Consider the following 12,808-nt stretch of genomic DNA (forward strand, 5'->3'; position numbering starts at 1 on the left):
GTTATGGGGTCACCGATACGTGGGCCGCGCCATTTGCACCGCGTTTTTACGCGAATTTCTATGTAAGTAGTTTAGACTTTGAAGTGCACCTGGGACAACATGTTGGGACTCAGTTACAGTTTAGGAGTGTATTGTTATCTTATGTTGACGCTCTCCACATGAGTCAATGCAAAAAAAAGGCTACATTTACATTCTTCTATTTAATGGTTGTCAGTTACAGAGCGAATTAGCTCTCCTTCTCTAGGTACTAGCCTATCATCATTTGCATATAATATCTATGTATAGTAATCATAGATGTTGTTGTTGTTGTGGTCTTCAGTCCACAGACTGGTTTGATGTAGCTCTCCATGCTACTCTATCCTGTGCAAGCTTCTTCATCTCCCAACACCTACTGCAAACTACATCCTTCTGAATATGTTAAGTGTATTCATCTCTTGGTGTCCCTCTACGATTTTTACTCTCCACGGTGCCCTCCAATACTAAATTGGTGGTCCCTTGATGCGTCAGAATATGTCCTACCAAGCGAACCCTTCTACTAGTCAAGTTGTGCCACAAATTTCTCTTCTTCCCAATTCTATACAATACCTCCTCATTAGGTATGTGATCTATCCATCTAATCTTCAGCATTCTTCTGTAGCACCACATTTCGAAAGCTTTCATTCTATTCTTCTCTAAACTATTAATCGTCCACGTTTCACTTCCACTACACTCCATACAAACACTTTCAGTAACGACTTACTGACACTTAAATCTATACTCGATAATAGCAAATTTATCTTCTTCACAAACGCTTCCTTTGCCATTGCCAGTCTACATTTCATATCCTCTCTAATTCGACCATCACCAGTTATTTTGCTCCCCAAACAGAAAAACTCATTTACTACTTTAAGCGTCTAATTTCCTAAACTAATTCCCTCAGCATCGCCCGATTTAATTCGACTACATTGCATTATCCTCGTTTTGCTTTTGTTTAAGTTCATCTTATATCTTCCTTTCAAGACACTGTCCATTCCGTTCAGCTGCTCTTCCAGGTCCTTTGCTCTCTCTGACAGAATTACAATGTCATCGGCAAACCTCAAAGTTTTTATTTCTTCTCCATGGGTTTTAATTCCTACTCCGAATTTCTCTTGTGTTTCCTTTGCTGCTTTCTCAATATACAGATTGAATAACATCAGTGATGTGCCACAACCCTGTCTCACTCCACTCCCAACCACTGCTTCCCTTTCATGCCCCTCGACTCCTTCAACTGCCACCTGGTTTCTGAACAAATTGTAAATAACCTTTCGCTACTTGTATTTTACTACCTTCAGAATTTGAAAGAGAACATTCCAGTCAACATTGTCAAAAGCTTTCTGTAAGCCTACAAATGCCGAAAAACGTAGGTTTGCCTCACGTGTTCAAACATTTCTACGGAATCCAAACTGGTCTTCCCCGAGGTCGGCTTCTACCAGTTTTCCCATTCGTCTGTAAAGAATTCGTGTTAGTATTTTGCAGCTGTGGCTTATTAAACTGATAGTTCGGTAATTTTCACATCTGTCAACACCTGCTTTCTTTGGGATTAGAGTAATTATATTCTTCTTGAAGTCTTAGGGTATTTCGCCTGTCTCATACATCTTGCTCACCAGATGGGATTTTTGTCAGGGCTGGCTCTCCCAAGGCAATCAATAGTTCTAACGGAATGTTGCCTACACCCAGGGCCTTGTTTAGACTCAAGTCTTTCAGCGCTCTGTCAAACTCTTCACCCAGTATCATATCTCCCATTTCATGTTCATCTACATCCTCTTTCATTTCCATAATATCGTCTCCAAGAACATCGCCCTTGTATAGACCCTCTATATACCCCTTCCACCTTTCTGCTTTCCCTTCTTTGCTTAGAACTGGGTTTCCATCTGAGCCTTTGATATTCATGCAAGTGGTTCTCTTTTCTCCAAAGGTCTCTTTAATTTTCCTGTAGGCAGTATCAATCTTACCCATAGTGATATACGCCTCTACATCGATACACTTGTCCTCTAGCCATCCCTCATTAGCCATTTTGCACTTCCTGTCGATCTCATTTTTGGGACGATTGTATTCATTTTTGCCTGCTTCATTTAGTGCATTTATGTATTTTCTCCTTTTGTCAATTAAATTCAATATCTCTTCTGTTATCTAAGGATTTCTATTAGCTCTCGTCTTTTTACCTATCGATCCTCTACTTCCTTCACTATTTCATCTCTCAAAGCTACCCATTCTTCTTCTGCTGTATTTCTTTCCCCCATTCTTGTCAATCGTTCCCTAATGCTCTCTCTGAAACTCTCTGCAACCTCTGGTTCTGTCAATTTATCCAGGTCCCATCTCCTTAAATTCCCACCATTATGCAGTTTCTTCAGTTTTAATCTACAGTTCATAACCAATAGATTGTGGTCAGAGTCCACATCTGCCCCTGGAAATGTCTTACTATTTAAAAGCTGGTTCCTAAATCTCTCTTACCATTATATAATCTGTCTGAAACTTTCCAGTATCTCCAGGCTTCTTCCATGTATAAAACCTTCTTTCATGATACTTGAACCAAGTGTTAGCTATGATTAAGTTATGCTCTGAGCAAAATTCTACCAGGTGACTTGCTCTTTCTTTACTTACCCCCATTCTATATTCACCTACTACGTTTCCTTCTCTCCCTTTCCTACTATCGAATTTCAGTCACCCTTGACTATTAAATTTTCGTCTCCCTTCACTATCTGAATAATTTCCTTTAGCTCATCATACATTGCATCAGTATTTTCGTCATCTGCGGAGCTAGTTGACATATAAACTTGTGCTACTGTGGTAGGCGTGGGCTTCGTATCTGTCTTGGCCACAATAATGCGTTCACTATGCTGTTTATAGTAGCTTACCAGCGTTCCTATTTTTTTATTCATTATTAAATCTACTCCTGCATTACCCCTATTTGATTTTGTATTTATAACCCTTATTCATCTGACCAGAAGTCTTGTTTCTCCTGCCACCGAACTTCACTAGGCGCTTCAGTCTGGAACCGCGCGACCACTACGGTAGCAGGTTCGAATCCTTCGTCGGGCATGGATGTGTATGATGTCCGTAGGTTAGTTCGGTTTAAGTAGTACTAAGTTCTAGGGGACTGATGACCTCAGAAGTTAAGTCCCATAGTGCTCAGAGCCATCTGAACTTCACTAACTCCCACTATAACTAACCTTAACCCATCCGTTTCTCTTTTTAAATTTTCTAACCTACCTGCCCGATTAATGGATCCGACATTCCACGCTCCGATCCGCAGAACGCAAGTTTTCTTTCTCCTGATAACAACGTCCTCCTGAGTGGCCCCGCCCGGAGATCCGAATGGGGGACTATTTTACCTCCGGAATATTTTACCCAAGAGGACACCATTCAGTAAAGCTGCATGCCCTCGGGAATAATTACGGCTGTAGTTTCTTCTTGCTTTCAGCCGTTCGCAGTACCAGCACAGCAAGGCCGTTTTGGTTAGCGTTACAAGGCCAGAACAGTCAATCATCCAGACTGTTGCCCCTGAAACTACCGAAAAGGCTGCTGCCCCTCTTAAGGAACCACACGTTTATCTGGCCTCTCAACAGATACCCCTCCGATGTGGTTGCACCTACGGTACGGCTATCTGTATCGCTGAGGCACTCAAGCCTCCCCACTGACGGCATGGTCTCTATAATCCATTATAGTAATCATATATATCTATAGTCTATTCGATGTTATGCCTGATGATGTACTTGTTTTCTGCTGTGAGCCGCATCAGCGTTGAAGTTTCTAGAACACAGCTTCACCGAGGAGTCAAGCAGTATATTGCTCCCTCCTACATATATCTCGCGAACAGACCATGAGGATAAGATCAGAGAGATTACAGCCCACACAGAGGCATACCGACAATCCTTCTTTCCACGAACAATACGAGACTGGAATGGAAGGGAGAACCGATAGAGGTACTCAAGATACCCTCCGCCACACACCGTAAAGTGGCTTGCGGAGTATGGATGTAGATGTAGATGTAGATATTGTCCAGTTGGAACTAAGTTCTTGTCTCTAGTTTTGCTGTGTTACACATTTTAAAAATTTTATTATGTGAATAATTGGTTAATATAGTCTTCGAAATAATCACATACACATTGTTGCCTCAGTGTGGTGGCATCGCCTGACGACCAAGCTTTGTGTGTAATCGTTGTAATATCGTGCATATCACTTCATTAAAGTTATTCTATCCGTTGACTGTAGATGTGAGATTCTGAGGGCGACAGCTAGTTTCTGTCGAAATTCGTCATGGAATAAAATATTTCCCATCGTGCGATCTTGGCATCTAATGTTATATACTGCAACATTAGATCGTCCCAACAACATGATTACATTATATAGACAACTGATATGACTGTATGGGGCGACTGAAACTGGCACTGCATTTTCATTTTGCCCGAAACATTACTCAAAGTTTTCGGATTCAGGAATCAACTATCCTTACATTAAAATATTGCTCTCCTCGCTTAGGTAGAGTAGTTGGTAAGTCTAGTCACAGATGTTTTATTCAAGGTGGTACCTCAGCTTTTCAACTTTGGTGGAGCCTTAGTAACTAATTTGATTGTCTCTGATTGTTCACCTAGCCGCTGTATCCGCATTTACGTCTGCAGCAACGTGCTTAGTGCCATCGTAAGACTCGTATAACACCTTTCATTAAGAGGAAGGGCGGGTGGTATTCTTCTTGTTTAGTAGATCCGTTTCGGTGCAGACTGCCTTTCATGTCAACTTAAGTACGTTCTAGCAAATAGTTCAAAGAGCCGCCACCGTCATCTTGTATGTCTTCCTTATATTTTAATTAAGGCTTTCCTGATGCCCTCGGTGTCACGACAACGAGAATTTTTTTCTGGAATAATTTGAAGCAATTTATCTGTCTAATTATTCCGTTGTTTCTTATTTGATTCCCGAGTCCCTTGATCAGAGAAAATAGACAACGCGTTAAACATTGGTGGATAAATACCCTATACTAGATAAGTTTCGTGTGACAAGGAAGGCATGTGCCTTCCTGGTGTTTGTTGTTGTTGTTGTTGTTATGGTCTTCAGTCCTGAGACTGGTTTGATGCAGCTCTCCATGCTACTCTATCCTGTGCAAGCTTCTTCATCTCCCAGTACCTACTGCAACCTACATCTTTCTGAATCTGCTTAGTGTATTCATCTCTTGGTCTCCCCCTACGATTTTTACCCTCCACGCTGCCCTCCAATACTAAATTGGTGATCCCTTGATGCCTCAGAACATGTCCTACCAACCGATCCCTTCTTCTTGTCAAGTTGTGCCACAAACTTCTCTTCTCCCCAATCCTATTCAATACTTCCTCATTAGTTATGTGATCTACCCATCTAATCTTCAGCATTCTTCTGTAGCACCACATTTCGAAAGCTTCTATTCTCTTCTTGTCCAAACTATTTACCGTCCATGTTTCACTTCCATACATGGCTACATTCCATACAAATACTTTCAGAAATGACTTCCTGACACTTAAATCTATACTCGATGTTAACAAATTTCTCTTCTTCAGAAACACTTTCCTTGCCATTGCCAGTCTACATTTTATATCCTCTCTACTTCGACCATCATCAGTTATTTTGCTCCCCAAATAGCAAAACTCCTTTACTACTTTAAGTGTCTCATTTCCTAATCTAATACCCTCAACATCACCCGACTTAATTCGACTACATTCCATTATCCTCGTTTTGCTTTTGTTGATGTTCGTCTTATATCCTCCCTTCAAGACACCATCCATTCCATTCAACTGCTCTTCCAAGTCCTTTGCCGTCTCTGACAGAATCACAATGTCATCGGCGAACCTCAACGTTTTTATTTCTTCTCCATGGATTTTAATACCTACTCGGAATTTTTCTTTTGTTTCCTTTACTGCTTCCTCAATATACAGATTGAATAACATCGGGGAGAGGCTACAACCCTGTCTTACTCCCTTCTTAACCACTGCTTCCCTTTCATGTCCCTCGACTCTTATAACTGCCATCTGGTTTCTGTACAAATTGTAAATAGCCTTTCGCTCCCTGTATTTTACCCCTGCCACCTTTAGAATTTGAAAGAGAGTATTCCAGTCAACATTGTCAAAAGCTTTCTCTAAGTCTACAAATGCTAGAAACGTAGGTTTGCCTTTCCTTAATCTTTCTTCTAAGATAAGTCGTAAGGTCAGTATTGCCTCACGTGTTCCAACATTTCTACGGAATCCAAATTGATCTTCCCCGAGGTCGGCTTCTACCAGTTTTTCCATTCGTCTGTAAAGAATTCGTGTTAGTATTTTGCAGCTGTGGCTTATTAAACTGATTGTTCGGTAATTTTCACATCTGTCAACACCTGCTTTCTTTGGGATTGGAATTATTATATTCTTCTTGAAGTCTGAGGGTATTTCGCCTGTTTCATACATCTTGCTCACCAGATGGTAGAGTTTTGTCAGGACTGGCTCTCCCAAGGCCGTCAGTAGTTCCAATGGAATGTTGTCTACTCCAGGGGCCTTGTTTCGACTCAGGTCTTTTAGTGCTCTGTCAAACTCTTCACGCAGTATTGTATCTCCCATTTCGTCTGCATCTGGTGTTTGTTAAGAAACTAATTACCGGAAGACAACTATCCCGAATTTCGTGTGACAAGGAAGGCAAGTGTCTTCCTGACGTTTGTTAAGAAACTAATTACTAGAAGACAACTATCCCTTGTACAACTACACGTCCCGAATTTTTAAAGAGAACCAGGGGAACGTAGCAGAAGTGACAGGCCTTCAATAGCAACTTTCCATCACAGCTCTGGCCAGAATTTTCAGACTGATATTATTCGTGACTTTGCGAAATACCAGTGAGTTAGTATGGCTAACTGGCCAATATAGATAGGTTGGGGAAAAAAGAAGAAAAGGACAGACTGCACCAATTTGCGGGTAGCAGTGGACTGAAGCTACAGTAACAGAAAAACTACTGATTATCGTTAAAGCCAAAGAGCAGTTTTAACTTCATGTACTAATAGGTTTGTTTATAAATAATTCTTCTGCTACGAGTCACGATTTTCTTTATTTAATTTCCACACGGCGCATTTCGGGAAATGATTCCTATTTTCAAGTGCGTTTGTAGTGTGTATTATGCCGTTTCTATGTGATGTTGTCGATGTGTGAGAGTTTGCTTCGTTTCATTGACTTTAAGTTTCCTTATGCTCCATTTGTGTAGTCTCACACAAATTACACATCGCTTGCTGTTCACTTTAAACATCGAAAATGTCGTACATAAACAAAACTGTTACAAAGATGTTCGTAACAGATTTTTTGACTGTGTTCGAACAGGCCTCGGAAGGCCCACCGGTGCCGATCGACCGCCGTGTCATCCTCAGATCAAAGGCGTCATCCAATGCGTTACGGAGGATCTTGGGGTCGCCATACAGCTCTCTCTATCGTTGTAAATCTTCCTGACCCCGAGCTGCCACTTGTCATTCAAGTAGCTCCTCAATTGGTCTCGCAAGGGCTGAGTGCATCCCGCTTGCCAGCATCGCGCTGCAGACCCGAACGGTCACCAGTCCAAGTGATATCCAAGCCAAACAGTGCTTGACTTCGGTGATCTGTCGCGGTCCAGTGTATCCACGGCGGCAAGACTGTCGGCGTATCGTCACGAATTCGGGAAAATTTTTTATGCCTTGGTTAATCGATACAACTACAAACTCCACAGGATGCGCAGAGCAGAATCTGACATAATTATTCTGATTCAGGTATTCGCTAAGAACTTCTTCCTCTTCTATCGTGCATATCTTCTACGAAAACAAGTTGTCCATACGTAGCATAAAGCACACGGTGTAACCCAACACCTATGAAGTTAATTGTCAATAAACATTCGAAATCTTACGTGGTGGTAATTTAATTGCAGAAATTATTTTAAATGGTTGCTATAAATGGAGAAACTTTGCATAAATTTCACGCTGTTGAAGATAAAAACCTTCTGAGATTCTGAATATTTCATACCAAAAAATTATTTCACTCTTCCCAATGCATAACGAGAACATTTCTTATTTTATGATAGTCTCTGCAGTTTAATTTTCTCTTTTGCTACTGATAATGTGAATCCATCATGCTGTTGTATTGAGTGTATTATTTTATTTTTATCTTCATGTTCTAGTTACTCTTTATCTGCATCTCCACAATATTGTACTGCTTTTGTCATAATTGTACCTCGCTATGCCACCAGCTGACAACATGACGTTTTACAACACCTTCATTGAATTAAAATCTAATTGTGTAAGAGGCGCGATCAAGAAGTGCCCCTACGGGGGTTGCTGCAGCGTATATGCAGCGTAGCGCGACTCTTATGCTGGTACATAAGCAACATATAAGCAAGAGTTTCATGTGGCCTTTCTGTGTTTATGAAAACGAGAATTATGGCAGCGCACACAGGACCAGCGTGCAGATATTCTTTTCTTGGCTGCCGTAGGACAAACACCGGTAGACATCCATCAGAGAATGAAGAATGTGTATGGGGCAGCATGTCTGTCGAAAACCGATGGTGTGGAATTGTGCTCCAAGGGGTCCTGCTTCTTCATGAGGGGTCGGGGATTCTTGTCGAATGATGTTATGCAGTAGGCAGTTACGGACTTCTTCACCAGAAGGACGCGGGTACCTTCAATCTGGTGCGTCGTTGGGAGTGATTGCCTCAATGCTCATGGCGATTTTTCCTGATTGGAATACTGACTATGGACTGTTCGGCCTTTGAATGGGAACTTTTTGATCGCTGCTTATACTTCTGTAAGTCACTTATGAACATCTAAAATAGACACAATAATACATTACCATCTATAAAGCTCATTCACCTTGATGCATGCAGAGATGCATGGTCGTTCGGTCTCTTAGTGACACCTTAAGTGTTGGTGATCCATCTTCTTCCGTGACTACCCAGCCATCGCTCTCAGCTTACGGAAGATGACCACAGCGGCCAACAAGGTGAACATTTCTCGCTCGACCCAGATGCAACCAATAGGACTTAGGCCAAGTGACGGGAAAGCCTCACAAGCAGACAATGTCTATGGAGGATTCTCCAATCAATGCGACAACGTCAGGATCAGGGTGGGGTATTTTTTTGCTGGGACACTGTTGTAGAAAAAACATATGCGCATGATCTAACTTGCCTGAATGTTGCCCATATGGCAAGTAGCAGTAGTAGTAGTAGTAGTAGTAGTAGTAGTTTTATTTATCCGCAGATGCCTCTTCCAAGGATACTGTCTTGGTAATACAATTTAAGTACAACGAAAATGAAGTAATTCACAAATATAGGTATTTACTGACTAACAGATCTAGAATAACAAAGATAGGACAGATTGTTGGCAAAGGCGTTATGACAGCAACCATCCCGGCACTTACCTGAAATAATTTAGGGAAACCATGGGAAACTTAAATCAGGAAGGCTAGACGAAGACTGGGGCCTCCGCCCCCCCCCCCCCCCCCCAGCCCAAATACAATGCCACCCTGTTGAAAACATAGCTGCCTTATTCAGTGTATCCCTACTGTGCAACAGTGCTTTACAAATAAGTTATTTAATAATTACAGAGGCTAATTCTGCATCTTTATCCATTTGCCATCAATGCACACACTACACACGCCATATATCTGAAATGAAGGCAGGAAATGATTGGGTCATAACAAGCGCATTTCACATAGCAACCATGACAGTATCGCTTAGCGTACGGCGTTAGGCGTCGTTGAACAGCATCGCACGCCGCCAGGAGGGTAGGCACAGAACATGCCATCCGAGCCGTCATGGAAGCAGGTCTACAAATAAACGTTTTCACTATATAGTGGTGTGGCATCAAGGTAAATGAGGAGCCGGGGTGAAGTTTTATAGCCTTTACTAGAAAACAGTTCAAAACGTGCTGGAAATTACGCCTCCTGCTTGAATGCACGCCGTGCAACGACGCCGGAGTGACTGTCGCACTCTTTTGAACACAGCTGGCAAAATGTAGACTGCATCGGAGGCTGCCGCAATGCGCGCTATCAGCTCTTCATCAGTCTCAGTGGGTGTTTCACAGACAACAGATTTCGGGTGGCCCACAGAAGAAAAAATCAATGCGCGTCAAGTAGGGCGAACATGCAGCCACTTGCACATCGCGCCAGTTTTCGCCAAAGGTTTCATCCAAATGCATTCGCGCTGCAAGTGCGCAGTGCGAAGGTATACCATCCTGTTGATACCACATTCTCTGTCGCACGTTAAGTGGACAGTGACAGATTTTCTCGTAAGAAGATTAACTATCTGCGTTCAGTCGCCAGGGGAACATGTATGGATCAACTAGATTATCGTATACTAATCCGGCCCAAACGCTGACAGCGAAGCGATCTTGCTGGTCACGAACAAAGGCGGCGTGCGGATTTTCCCGCGTCCACACGTGTTGATAAGGGATGTTGAACATACCCTCTCGTCTAAAGGATGCCTCATCCGTAAAATGTACACGGTTCAAGATGTCTAGTTGAATGGCATACCTTTGCAAAACTCACTGACAGAATTCAATTCGACGTGGAAAATCGTATGGGTTAAGAGCGTGAACCTTCTAAAAGTGGCAGGGGTAAAAATCGTCTTCATGTCACACACACCAAATTGTGGGATGGCTTATACCCATTTTCCGTGCAACACACCACGACCTTGTTGAGGATGTGTTTTCCAGCAGTGCTGACACCTTATCTTCAAGCCCTGGTATACGCACTGTGTTTTGACGACCGCTTCCGTCAGTGCTTCGCACCTGTAACACAAAATCAATACATCGTGTTTCGAAGGAAGCCTTGAGTTCGTATGTGTCACTACGAGAACGTGCCAGCGGAAAACGTACCTCACGTGAATCTGTCTCCTGTAGGGACCGGTCCGTAGTAAATGTGCGTGAATCTGGCACTCGACGATTCGGGAATTGCCAAACGTACAAATATTGAACAGTTTGAGCATTTCCATCCATCACCCAGTAAGTACATTGCATGTCTGCCCTTTCCTCCCAAGAACAGCGCTTCATTTCGTGTTTGCTCCACACAGTAACAAACACAACAGTGTTTCCGTTTGACGCAGGGCGAACCAGACTCTGCAGTGTGCACAGGTACTGACCTCTATGCAACACCTATCAAACAGTCATTTGCACAGCCAAAAGCAACGCGTTTACGTCCCAATACAAGGAGGAAAACACGTAGTATAGTCCCACCTAAAATATCCCCAACCATGTCGACTATAGCATTTGCAAATAATGGTCATAAAATTTCAAACCGATGTCACTTTTACCTAGACGCCGTTCGACGACGCCTAGCGCCGTACGCTAAGGGATGCAGACATGGGTTTCTAAGTGAAATGTGCTTGTTATGACCCAGTCTATAAGCTGTCTTATTTGCTACATTCACTTCCGATACACTCTGTATATACATAATACTGCGCTCGTTATCAGCTAATGCCAGGACCATTTTGGGCACAGTAGTTTCCCATTTGTTAGTTTGAAAAACTGAGTCAGCAACTCTATGTAATGAGTGAGATGAGGAGCTCAGAAAGAGGATAAGGTGTTAGTACCAGGCGGTTATAATTAAACTGAAGGTGGTCAGAGTGCTGCACTGCATCGCAGGCGCTGAAACATCGTTGATATGCTCATTAACCCGTGCTGAGAAAAACAGTAGCTCCACTTACTACCACCAAGTGAAAATATTGCACCGTATGCAGTCAGAAAGCGATGTGGGTGCAGGAAAAATGGAGGAACTAGCAGGCACATGCGACAATTGGTTATAATAAGTTTATTAGGATGTGGTCACAACTTACAATGTGTGTTCAGTATTATCTACCGACTCTGCAAAGTGCTGCATCCGTAACACGGCATGATCAACAGCTGCTCGCAGCATATCCGGTGTAATTAGCTGATATGTCGTCGTCGTATGGATCAACTAGATTATCGTATACTAATATACTACTATAATAGACATGGTTTTTCAGATATTCCCACAACCAGAAGTCATACGGACTTAGGCCGGGAGATCTGGAAGGCTAAATACCTTAAAACTGCCTAGAAATGATAGTGTCGTTACCGGAAGTGCTCGAAGCAAATCTTCCAACTGGTGTCACTCCATATTGCACGAAAATAGTGGTGTGGACAAAGCTGCATTCCTGCAAAACTAAAATCACGTGTTGTACAAACAGGTCCTTATAACCTACACATACCACTGTATACCTAACAGGTCTGTGAGGTGTCATCTCCTCGAAGAAAAATCGACCGAGAATGAAAGAGACTGTGAAAAACACTCAGTTTTGTGCAGTCATGGCACCAGGCAGAGTAGAACGTGCCTCGTCAGTCCAAAGAATATTCCCTGGAAAAATGTCATCCATATCCACGCGTTCCAAAAAATGAAAGGGCAGAGTCACGGAGTTGTAGCTTATCTTGGGGGCTCATTTGGTGCACATTCTGAATCTTATATGGATACGAGTGTAAAATGTACCGCAAAATCTTTTTAAATGTTGACGAAGGGAGAGACAATTCCCGTGATTCAGATCGAGCACTGGCTGCAGAATTTGAGGCACGCGGTGCATAGTCGACAACTTCATCAACAACTCTCATGGGAATGAACCTCCTCCCTCTCCCTGCTGCACCATCTAATTCACATGTTTTTCACTGTTTCTGTGCAGTATTTTTAGCACGTTATTGACATGGGCATCTTCACAGCTGTTTCTATCGGATATATTCCCGCAATGCAGCCCTGATATTGCTGCCGTTCTGATAAAACAACGTTACCAGCACTGCATGGTCTTTCGTCTCGATAGCCGTTGCATTTCGAATGGAAAACTTTAGCAC

Source organism: Schistocerca cancellata, chromosome 2, assembly GCF_023864275.1.
Source record: "Schistocerca cancellata isolate TAMUIC-IGC-003103 chromosome 2, iqSchCanc2.1, whole genome shotgun sequence".
Taxonomy (NCBI): domain Eukaryota; kingdom Metazoa; phylum Arthropoda; class Insecta; order Orthoptera; family Acrididae; genus Schistocerca; species Schistocerca cancellata.